Consider the following 12,897-nt stretch of genomic DNA (forward strand, 5'->3'; position numbering starts at 1 on the left):
GTGCCATTTTCAACTGGCTACATGGAGTAAGAAGAACACAGTAACGGAATTGATCTAGAATCTAAAAGTTTTAGTAATTTTGGTAAGTTTTGTTCATTTGTTTTATTATTATTGAGGTCACAGAATGGTACAAATGTACATCTAGTAATTTTTTAGGCAGGTAACATTAGAAAATGCTTGTTTAAGTGGTCTGCCTATTGCAGGGCCCACTTTACAAAATGTAATGCTAATGGTGTACAGCTTCATTTAGGTGCTCAGTATTAAATGGTATACTCGTGTGTTCATGGTCCTATTTATACTTATAGTAGGATGTTAGTGTGTATATAACAAATGTAGATCTATGTGTGATGCTGGTATTAAGTGTAGATTTAGACTGGTACTGTTAAACTCCTACAGATTTTAACACATGAAAGCAAGGCCCTGTACAGAATTTAATTTTTGCAGAATTAAATCAACTAAATCAGCTTGAACTGAAATGGCTTGAAATGGCTAATTATTATAGACTAAAACTAGGGAAAAGTCAAATCAAGTTTATTTTTATAGTGCTTTTAGCAATAGACATTGGCACAAAGCAGCTTTACAAAATTTTAGTGATTTTAAACATGAGCAAATTTTATCCCTAGTCTGTCCCTGGTCTATCCACAATGAGCAAGCCTATGGCGATGGTGGCAAGGAAAAACTCCCTTAGATGACATGAGGAAGAAACCTTGAGAGGAACCAGACTCAAAAGGGAACCCATCCTCATTTGGGTGATAACAGATAGCATGATTATAACATTTTAGCAATTTTAACGTGAAGTCTGTTTTGTTGAGGTTATAAACTATTCATTGATGGAAACTTAAGTGCAAAACTGTTCATGACAACTGCAGTCCTAAAGCTAGTAAGTCAACTGTAGTCCTCAGCTATAAAAGTATTACTGTAAGTGTCCAGAGCCATCTTCCAAGTGCGACTTTCGACTGTCCCTGTGGGGCCGTCCTCCACAGGAGTGATGTGATAAGACTCCAACCAGACATAAGGCATCAGGATGGATCAAGCAGGTCCGAGGAGCAGAAGAGGTCAGCATCTTGATCTCAGGATTGACATGAGGGACAGAGTCAGGGGGAGGGGAGAAAGAAAGAGAGAGAGAGAAAATGCAGGTTATTGGGTATGCCCAATGTCACCAGATGAGTAAAAACAGTATATATTTTGCGCTGAGTGCAAGTAAGGACTCCGGCAAAACTAACTATGACACTGTCAACAAACTCAAGTGAGCAAGTGAGTGGGGGCTGACAGCATCCATACATCCCAGTTTACCAAAACAATCTATGCCTGAGGACCCTCCAGATCTACTCCTTTATCTAATAAAATTAACAAAAGGCTTGACTAAACAGATATGTTTTCAGCCGAGACTTAAACGCTGAGACTGTGTCTGAGTCCGGAACACTACTTGGAAGGCTGTTCCATAACTATGAGGCTTTGTAAGAAAAGGCTCTGCCCCCTGACATAGCCTTCACTATACGAGATACCAGCAGGTAGCCTGCACCTTTTGATCTAAGTAGGCATAGCGGGTCATAAAGGACCAGAAGTTCACTCAGGTACTGTGACGCAAGACCATTCAGTGCTTTAAAGGTCGATAGTAGTATTTTATAATCAATATGAAATTTGATTGGGAGCCAATGCAGTGTGGATAAGACCGGGATGATGTGGTCATATTTTCTAGTTCTAGTAAGGACTCTTGCTGCTGCATTTTGAACTAACTGGAGCTTGTTTATGCACTTACTGGAACATCCAGACAGTAAAGCATTACAATAATCCAACCTAGAGGTAACAAAAGCATGAACTAGTTTTTCTGCGTCATGCAGTGACATTAAATTTCTTATCTTAGCAATAATTCTGAGATGAAAGAAAGCTATCTGGGTAATATTATCGATATGAGTTTCAAATGAAAGACTGGGGTCAACAATCACCCTGAGATCTTTTATGGCTGCATGTGAAGAAACAGAAAGGCCATCCAGAGTTACTGTGTAATCAGAAAACCTACTTCTAGCTGCATGTGGTCAAAATACAAGTACTTCTGTCTTGTCAGAGTTAAGCAGAAGGAAGTTAATAAACACCCAGTGTCTAATGTCCTTTACACATTCCTCAATTCTATTAAGCTAGTGTCTCTCATCTGGTTTTGCAGAAACATACAACTGTGTATCATCAGCAAAACAGTGGAAATTAATACCATGCTTATGAATAATATCACCCAGAGGTACAACCCTGATTCCAAAAAAGTTGGGACAAAGTACAAATTGTAAATAAAAACGGAATGCAATGATGTGGAAGTTTCAAAATTCCATATTTCATTCAGAATAGAACATAGATGACATATCAAATGTTTAAACTGAGAAAATGTATCATTTAAAGAGAAAAATTAGGTGATTTTAAATTTCATGACAACACCACATCTCAAAAAGTTGGGACAAGGCCAAGTTTACCACTGTGAGACATCCCCTTTTCTCTTTACAACAGTCTGTAAACGTCTGGGGACTGAGGAGACAAGTTGCTCAAGTTTAGGGATAGGAATGTTAACCCATTCTTGTCTAATGTAGGATTCCAGTTGCTCAGCTGTCTTAGGTCTTTTTTGTTGTATCTTCTGTTTTATGATGTGCCAACTGTTTTCTATGGGTGAAAGATCTGGACTGCAGCCTTGCCTGTTCAGTACCCGGACCCTTCTTCGATGCAGCTATAATGCTGTAATTGATGCAGTATGTGGTTTGGCATTGTCATGTTGGAAAATGCAAGGTCTTCCCTGAAAGAGACGTCGTCTGGATGGGAGCATATGTTGCTCTAGAACCTGGATATACCTTTCAGCATTGATGGTGTCTTTCCAGATGTGTAAGCTGCCCATGCCACACGCACTATTGCAACCCCATACCATCAGAGGCTTCTGAACTGAGCGCTGATAACAACTTGGGTCGTCCTTCTCCTCTTTAGTCCGAATGACACGGCATCCCTGATTTCCATAAAGAACTTCAAATTTTGATTTGTCTGACCACAGAACAGTTTTCCACTTTGCCACAGTCCATTTTAAATGAGCCTTGGCCCAGAGAAGACGTCTGCGCTTCTGGATCATGTTTAGATACAGCTTCTTCTTTGAACTACAGAGTTTTAGCTGGCAACGGCGGATAGCACTGTGAATTGTGTTCACAGATAATGTTCTCTGGAAATATTCCTGAGCCCATTTGTGATTTCCAATACAGAAGCATGCCTGTATGTGATGCAATGCCGTCTAAGGGCCCGAAGATCACGGGCACCCAGTATGGTTTTCCGGCCTTGACCCTTACGCACAGAGATTCTTCCAGATTCTCTGAATCTTTTGATGATATTATGCACTGTAGTTGATGATATGTTCAAACTCTTTGCAATTTTACACTGTCAAACTTCTTTCTGATATTGTACCACTATTTGTCTGCACAGAATTAGGGGGATTGGTGATCCTCTTCCCATCTTTACTTCTGAGAGCTGCTGCCACTCCAAGATGCTCTTTTTATACCCAGCCATGTTAATGACCTATTGCCAATTGACCTGATGAGTTTCAATTTGGTCCTCCAGCTGTTCCTTTTTTGTACCTTTAACTTTTCCAGCCTCTTATTGCCCCTGTCCCAACTTTGAGATGTGTTGCTGTCATGAAATTTCAAATGAGCCAATATATTTGGCATGAAATTTCAAAATGTCTCACTTTCGACATTTGATATGTTGTCAGTGTTCTATTGTGAATACAATATCAGTTTTTGAGATTTGTAAATTATTGCATTCCGTTTTTATTTACACTCTGTCCCAACTTGTTTGGAATCAAGGTTGTAACAAAGAAAAAAAGCAGTGGGCCTAAGACAGAACCTTGTGGAACACCAAACTTTACCTCAGTATGTCTAGGAAATCACCATTTACATCAAACATACTGATGACGATCAGTTAAATAAGAGCTGAGCCAGGAGAGGGCTGTTCCCTTAACTCCCACAACATTTTCTAGTCTATCCAGGAGAATGGAATGATCAATGGTATCAAATGCTGCACTAAGGTCAAGCAACACAGGCAGCAAGACACAGCCCTGATCAGATGCCAATAGTAGGTCGTTTACTGTTTTAACCAGTGCTGTCTGTGCTATGATGAGGTCTAAATCCTGACTGATACATTTCATGGATGTTATTCCTATGTAAATATGAGCATAACTGCTGTGTGACAGCTTTTTCTAGGATCTTGGAGATAAAGGGGAGGTTTGATATTGGCTGATAATTGAACAGCTGACAGGGATCAAGGTCAGGTTTTTTTAATCAGGGATTTGATAACTGCTAGTTTAAAGGATTTGGGTACATAGCTGATTCTAAGAGAAGAATTAATTATTTTTAGAAGTGGTTCAATTATTTCATGTTAGGGTTTTGCTGGGAATTGAACCTGGGTCGCTGATGTAGTAATCCAGCAAACCCCCGCTAGGCCACCAGGGGAATGACTCAAGTGCAGAGGAGTGAGGCAAGAGTAGAAAAAAAACAAACAGTTTATTAACAATGCTCCAAAAATCCAAGGCAAACAAAAAGGTATAATCCAAACGCTCAGAAGATAAGGGAAAAAATAAAAAATCCAAAAGTTCAAAGTCAAAACAAAAACCAAAAATCAGAAAAGAGGCAAAAATCCAAACGCTCAGAAGATCCAAAAACAGTAAATACAAAGTCCAAAAAGTCCATAAGAAAGCAAAGCACTAAAAACCACAAAGGCATAGACAAGGACCACGGAACAGAGGTTACTAATCATAAACATCACAGCACAAAGACTCCGTGGCCCTGTACTACGAAGCGGGTTTTCTGGTTTACCAGGGTAATTTCGAGAGTAACTTGATCACGTGCAGCGTAACTTCCCGATTAACCCATACTACGAAAGTTGGCTATGTTCAAACTGAGGTATGCTGCCATGGCAACTTACGCTGCATCTCAAACCTGCTCATCTCAGGTTATGTTCTTGGTTAACCCGAGGTTTCTGATTAACCACACCCTTTTTAAACACCACCTCTCCACCGACATTTCCTCTAGAGACAATGCCAGTGTACCTGGATGACCCGTGCGATATCGGAGCGCAGATTGTGAGGGGCTGTCTCCGGAGGGCGAGGGTATTTAGAGACCGCCAGAATCCACTGGCATACCCGGAAGATGTGCTTTATAAACAATATAGATTCTCAGCTGAGGGAATTCGTTACCTTTGCCAGCTGATCGAGGCAGACGTCTGCAATGTAACCCGCCGAAGCCAGGCCCTCACAATCGAGCAAATTATGTGCTTGTCATTGCGTTACTTTGCCAGTGGACAATATATGTATTCCGTCGGTGATGCTGAAAACCTCAGTAAGAACATGGTCTGTCGTATGATTCGCAAAGTGGTACTTGCCCTAAACAAACTGATGAATGCATTTGTCGTGTTCCCTGGGCATTTAACCGCACTTCAGATCAAAGAAGGGTTTTATGCAATCGCAGGTAATTACTAATATCAAATTGTGTCTGTCTGCCTACTCTCAGAGACAATTGTGACTGACAATTGATATGACTAACAAAATATACAGGTTTCCCAAGAGTAATAGGAGCCATTGACTGCACTCACATCCGCATCAGTGCACCCCTGGGAGAGCATGAGGCGGATTATGTGAATAGAAAATCCTTCCATAGCATCAACGTACAGGTAAAAGGTCTACTTCATATAGGCCCACATTCAAATAGGTCATGTCCATACCTCAAATCAACCTGTTAGTACTGGTCCCATTTTGCATTAGGTGATGTTTTGTCCTCCACATGGGTTGGTGTTGTTCCTCATTTGCAGGGGTAACAGTGTGCTTGTACCTCAGTCATATCCCCTGTCCTTGCACAAATGTTTGATGTTCTTAGATGACATGTGACCACCAGTCGATGATAACCAGCCTGGATGCAAGATGGCAAGGGTCTGTCCATGATTCCCGCATATTTAGAGAATCCTCACTAGCTGCGGGATTCGAGGAAGGTAAGATAATCCTACATCTAATCCTTAAAACACAAATCATCCTGCATCAAAAAGATATCAGGACAATACAGAAATGAGCTAAAAATACCACAGACGTCCCTACTCAAACTTCATGGTATTCCTTAAGTGAATAGTGAGCATCTTACAGTTGTTTGACACCAACTACATTTCTCTCCATTTCATACAAGGGCGATTTGATGGTATCCTGCTCGGGGACTGTGGATACCCATGCTTGAAACACCTCCTGACACCATTCGCAGACCCTCAAACAAGGGCCCAGAGAGCCTTCAATCATGCCCACAGTGTTACAAGAGCACGAATTGAGATCACGTTCGGCATATTGAAGGCTTGGTTTGCCTGCCTAAAAGGCCTGCGTGTGAGGCCAGAGAAGGTCTGTCAAATAACAGCGGCGTGTGGTACTGCATAACATAGCCACCATCAGAAAAGAAAGGGTTCCCAATTATGTTCCCTCACCCCCCGATGTTGTTGACCCCATGACCCTGGACCATCCCACAGGCCCTTCAGTGAGAGGCCATCACAAACCAATTTTTCAGCCAGTAACACAAAATAAAGAAAAGCCAAAATCACCACTCATTCCTACTGTATTTAAGTTTTCCCGTTCCTGAAAAGAAAAGACAGAAAAGCCAAATGAATGCTTGCTTGTGTGCACACACAGTAATAATACCTTCTCATGCTCCAACTTTTCAATTTCTAGTTCGAGCTTCCGAATTTGCAGCCTCTTTTTTTTGCAGTCTAGCTGTAACATTTTCTTATACAGGCTGCGCACATTGTCCACTCTGGCCTACAGAACCCCCACCCCAGAATGAACATATTAGCCTAGTATGCATAACAGTCGGCAATGATGGACCGAACAGGAAGAAACTGTACTTTGTGACATTGTGACGTCCCTGGCAGGGAAGCCTCAGGAGGGGACAGGGGCAGCTCCAACTCCTCCTACAAAGGAACACAAGCACACAGACTGATTGCATCATTGATACAAGTCACACTTCAAATGCAGTACTGCTGAAGAGTAATGGGGCACCCTCCTAGAATATTGACACAGCATATAGTAGCAGTGGTAGAGTCTTTCAACCTGCATGTGGGTGTCGGATTTGGCCGTGAGGGTCTCCTCATCTTCCTCCTGAGAGAACATACATAAATCATAGGCTGCACCTACATAATTTATGAACACAACATAATGCATGCAATGTTAGCTATTACAGGTACCTCGGCCGGAGGCTCACTGGAGCCGGGTATGGGCTGTGGTGGCTGGATAGTCTCCAGATTGCTTCCTTCAACTGTACACACAACACATAAGACATGCCACTGATGAACGAGAAAACACACTTCTTACATGGAACTTGAATGCCATATTACCCCGCACGTAGAGGGTGGATATTTCCACAGCACCAGGGGTGGATTGTAGGCCTCCTTCTACCCCCTCCATGATTGGCCTACCGCTATTGTTGGCGAGTGCCAACTCCTCGGCCACGGTAAGGGCTTCTGGTGCCCTCCCTCCTCCCGTGCACCTGGCGGCCACCTTTTTCTTCTTGGCTGTGAAAGACAAGCATCTTTTCATTATATATGCCTCACACACACACACACACACACACCATTATGAACGATGTTTTTATACTTCATTTTCACCTGTTGCCAGGTGCGTTTGGCACTGCTGTTGCCTCTGAAATGTTCACAGGACATACACCAACTTAGTCAAAGGGACTGAACAGTCAGTCATCCTAATTCATGTGACTCATGTGCACATATCAGCTTAAGTAGGCTACTCCATGAATTTACCATACCAAATTTTATTCAGGATTTTTCGGACATTAAACAAGCTATATATATATGACTGGGGCCACATCGAAGGACCATTTTCTGTGACTTGTGATTGATCATGAAGCTTTCTCTCATCCTATACTTCTGTTCTGGAACATGTAGAAGGGAGAATGTACTTACGCATTTACCTGATCGGTAATTCGTTGCCAACATGCTTGCCGCTCCTTATTGGCAGCCGCTGTGTTCGATTTTGTTCTAAATGTTGTTTTGAACTCCTCATAGCTTTCCATTATGACAGCGCATTCTTCCTCCGTGAAGTACGGCGACCGTGCCATTGTGAACAGTGGTGATTTGCACTGATAACCTCCCCTTTAACGTGAACGCACATTAACCCTGATTAGTTTAAACCAGGTTCAACAAATCAACTTCATAACTGGCGTCGTAGTACCGTTTAACCCCAAACAAAATAACCAGGTTTTATCAACCCTGGGTTACTTCTGGGTAGGTTAACCTCCATTCATAGTACAGAGCCCATAACTAGAGGCCAAACTGAGGGAGTATAAATACACAAACTAAATAGAACACAGGTGACAATAATGAGGACTAGGCGGGGCACAAGGCACATGGAAAAACAAAAGCACATGGCTGTCAAAACAAAAACACAAAACACAGAAACAATAGCGGCCTCTAGCAGTCAAAACAAACATGACAACAAAAAGAAATGGTAGCGGCCTCTAGAGGCCAAGATAGTCCAAGTCCTAACACTTCAGGTATTATCTGTTTGAATAATCATGTAGACTGGTACCAAAATTCAAAAAAGTGCTTATTTAAGGAGTTAAAGGCATTTTTGAGACAAAGTCGGCAAACAGTCTTATTTTGTCAATTTGGGTGTGCTGAATTCAAATCTGCAATATGCTGAGCTCTATCTGACCTCTGTTGACCTCTAGAGGTCATTGAACTTTGGGCCTGTAAACGTCTCAGCTGAACCCAGTTTCTCAGCTTTCTAAGGAATGAAATGTACTAAAATGATTAATGAAGTTAGCAAATGGCCTTGTTTATTAAATGTTTGGGTGCTGAATTCATTTTTCATTTGTAAAATGACATATGACCTCTGATAACCTCAAGGTCATTAAACTTGGCCTATAGGCCTATGCATTTAACGGCATTTTTAAACTGACTTTACTCCCCCAAAAAGAATATGAACAGACAAAAAACAAATAGAAAGGAACAAATACAACATTAAATGCCAGTCCATGTACATGTGACTTACTTTTCACAATGAGAATGCCTAGGCGATCACCTTACATAACATTGCATTACATTTAGCGGTTATTGTTTATACAAAGCTACTGAAAAAAGGACAGATTCAGCAGTATACAAAATGTGGGGGTATACAGGTTAATCAGGGTTAGTATATATATGAGAGTTTTTTTCTTTGTTGTTTGTTTTTTGTTTAGTTTTGTTTTAAACGGGGTAAAGCCTTTACAAAAAACAAACAACAAACTAACTTCATTAATCATTTTAGTCATAGGCGGTTTTAAACGGGGGCCAGAGGGGGCCAGTGCCCCTGTAAAATTGCTCCTGGCCCCTGTTGTGGCCCCTGTGCTGAACAGATAATAAGATTTATTAATTTTGACGTGCGCTGGCTCGAAGATCGGAACTGACATGACGGAGTGTTCTACACGGACTCCTTAAAGCGCTACACGCACACTGTTACCTGCAGCAGAAAGACCAGCAGCAGCACGAATTGTAAACTTCAGATGTGAGTGATAACAGCTGTCACGTCCGAAGTTTTTTGATTGAAAAGCCATCAGATACAGTAGCGTTGACACGTTTCACTGAGCCATATAAAGAAGTATTTTTTGAGCTCTTTAGACTATGCAAAATAGCTGTGGCACTCCCAGTGAGATCTGCCTCTTGTGAGCGGAGTTTCTCCACTTTGAAACTGGTGAAGACCTACCTCCGATCCACCATTAGTGAGGAGCGTCTAAGCAATCTTGGTGTGCTCAGCATTGAATCCAGAAGGTCCAAGGCTTTGAACCTTGATGCATTTGTAGATCGTTTCTCAAGGAGTCACAATCGCAGAATCTTGTTGTTGTAGTGTTTCAGCCTGCTGTGAATGCTATAGGGTGATTCTGAGACCACTGTATGTGAATTTATTTTTTCTTTCTATTTCCCCCCTACTGTACATAAAGAAAGAGTGAGATGATGACAGTGTGATTTAGATAAAGATAGTGATTATACATTCAAGTCTCATGCTGTGAAAAAGAAAATTCATTCATGCTGTGAATTTAAAAAGTGTCATTGGACAGATAAAAGGTTCATTGTATGCAAAAATAGAAATCTTTTTTTACAAAAAAGAGATGGTTTTAAGATTTATTGAGCACAATTTATGTTTAGGCTATTGAGACAGAATGTTTATCTCATTGTATTTATGCTCAATGTATTTTGTTTTGGTTTTAAATAAACTAAACAAAACATTTTGAACGCTTAAATATTGCCATGTTTTTTCCTTATGTGCCCCCCTGAAAAAACACTGGCCCCACCTCGGCCCCCCTAGTAATTTTGGTCTAGAACCGCCACTGATTTTAGTACATTTCATTCCTTAGAAAGCTGAGAAACTGGGTTCAGCTGAGACGTTTACAGGCCCAAAGTTCAATGACCTCTAGAGGTCAACAGAGGTAAGATAGAGCTCGGCATATTGTAGATTTGAATTCGGCACACCCAAATTGACAAAATAAGACTGTTTGCCGACTTTGTCTCAAAAATGCCTTTGGGTGTCACAATTCTGGATTTTGGTACCAGTCTATAGGTAAGGGATCTAGTACACAAGTTGAGGATTTTGATGCGGAGATTAATGAAATTAGTTCGAATTCTGTAAGGGGAGCAAAACATTCTAATTGCTGATCTGATACAGTTATATTGTTAACTGCAGGGTTACTTAAATTATCAGGCCTTAAATTAGTGGCTTGAATTTTGTTGGATACTTTCAATTTTATCATCGAAAAAATTCATGATGTCATTGCTACTACATACTGCAGGTGTGCATGTGTCTGTAGTGATCTTTTTCCTGGTTAATTTTGCTATAGTATTAAATAGGAATCTAGGATTATTTTTGCTATTTTCTATTAGGGTGGAGAGATATGTTGATCTAGCAGAACTAAGAGCTTTTCTATACTTCAGGAAGCTCTCCTTCCAAGCTAATTTGAATGCTACCAATTTTGTTTGACACCATTTACTGTATGTTCAAATTTTTGAGTGGTCTGTTTTAAAATGCAAGTGTCATCATTATACCAGGGTGCTAATTTTTTCTCTGATCATTTTCCATTTAAGTGGAGCTACATTATCTAAAGTATAGTGGAACGTTGACTCGAAGCATTCAATTGCCTGATCAAGTTCTGCAAGGGCTGACAGTGATCCAATCAAAGTTGATAACTCTGGGAGATTATTTATAAAACTCTGTGCAGTAGTTGACATGAATGTACATTTAATACAGTAGCGTTGTGAGGTGCATATATTATTGCTCAGACATATTTTGAATAAGATGAGATAATGATCTGAGATAACTTCAGACTGTGGAAATGTGACTATATTTTCTATATTTAACCCGAATGTTAGTATTAGATGGAGAGTGTGACCACCATTATGGGTAGGTCCTGTGACATTCTGATTAACCCCTGCTGAATCTAAAATGGACATGAACACTGTTTTTAAAGGGTCTTCTGGGTTATCGAAGTGAATATTAAAATCTCTGACAACTAAAGGTTTGTCTAAGGAAATGACCAGGTCTGAGATAAAATCCGCAAATTCAGAAAGAAACTCAGAATATGGCCCTGAGGGCCTATAAATAATAAGTAATGGAATTAACTGGGTAGACTTATTTTTTTAGACTACATACATTATATTAGTATTACTTACTTACTTACTCCTCTTCATCCCATGTGGGACATAAGGCTTCAATGAGCTCTCTCCATTGCATGCGGTCCTTGGCAGCATGTTGTGCTTCTCCCCACGACAGGTTCATCTTTTGAAGCTCCTGTACCACAGTTCTACGCCAGGTGTTTTTAGGTCTTCCAAGTTTTCTTTTTCCAGGTGGTGTCCATCTTAAGGCAACTCTTGGGATTCAGTTTTGCTCCATCCTTAACACATGTCCAAGCCATCTTAAGCATCTTAATGTAATGTCCTTGGTGATGTTTTGACTGCTGGTTTTCTTGTATAGTTGTTGGTTAGAAGTTTTGTTGGGCCAAAAGATCTGGCAGATTTGTCTGAGGCATCTGTTGTGGAAAACTTCAAGTCTCCTCATGTCTGTACTGATGACACGCCAACACTCTGAACCATACAGGAGGACAGACTTTACGTTGCTGTTGTACAGGAGCATCTTTGTTTTTAGGCTGTATTGTTTGGACCTCCAGATAGATTGGAGTTGGGAGAAGGCACCCAGTGCCTTTCCCAGCCTTGCTCTAATGTCTTTATGGACAGCGCTGTCCTTGCTGATACGGTAAGGCTGCCAAGATAGGTGAAGTCCTCCACAAACTCAAGTGGTGCTCCATTTACCTGGATGGGTGCTGTGGGGATGGAGGTTATGCACATCACTTAGGTTTTGGAGGTGCTGATGGTAAGTCCAACCTGTCTGGCATATTTGTTGAGCCTGTCAGTTTTCGACTGCATGTTAGAGTGGTTTGTTGAAAGGAGAGCAAGGTCATCTGCAAAGTCAAGGTCTTCCAACTAAGAGGACAGGGTCCATTGGATGCCTCTGGGTTTGTCTGCTGTTGTGTTGGTTGTGATCCAGTCTATTGCAAGTAGGAAGAGGATGGGAGAGATGATGCACCCCTGTCTCACTCCAGACTGTACAGGGAACCACTCAGTGAGAGTGTTGCCCATAAGGACACTGCACTCAAATTTTCCATAGAAGATTTTTATGATTGCAATTATCTTAGGTGGAATTCTGTAGTACTGGAGTATCTTCCAAAGAGTGTTCTGATGGACACTGTCGAAGGCTTTCTTAAAATCAACAAAGTTGATGTATAGGGGTGTGTTCCATTCTAAGCACTGCTCTAGGATGTTTCACAGTGCAAAGATCCGGTCCATACAACCTCTTCCTTTCCTGAAGCCTGCTTGTTC

General features: G+C 41.1%; 1 pseudogene; it reads left to right on the forward strand.

Annotated features, from left to right (window-relative positions):
* Nucleotides 1–5,065: 5,065 nt before the first annotated feature.
* Nucleotides 5,066–6,824, forward strand: LOC132865746 (putative nuclease HARBI1; annotated as a pseudogene).
* The last annotated feature ends 6,073 nt before the right edge of the window (nt 6,825–12,897 follow it).

This window comes from Neoarius graeffei, chromosome 18, assembly GCF_027579695.1.
Source record: "Neoarius graeffei isolate fNeoGra1 chromosome 18, fNeoGra1.pri, whole genome shotgun sequence".
NCBI classification, from domain to species: domain Eukaryota; kingdom Metazoa; phylum Chordata; class Actinopteri; order Siluriformes; family Ariidae; genus Neoarius; species Neoarius graeffei.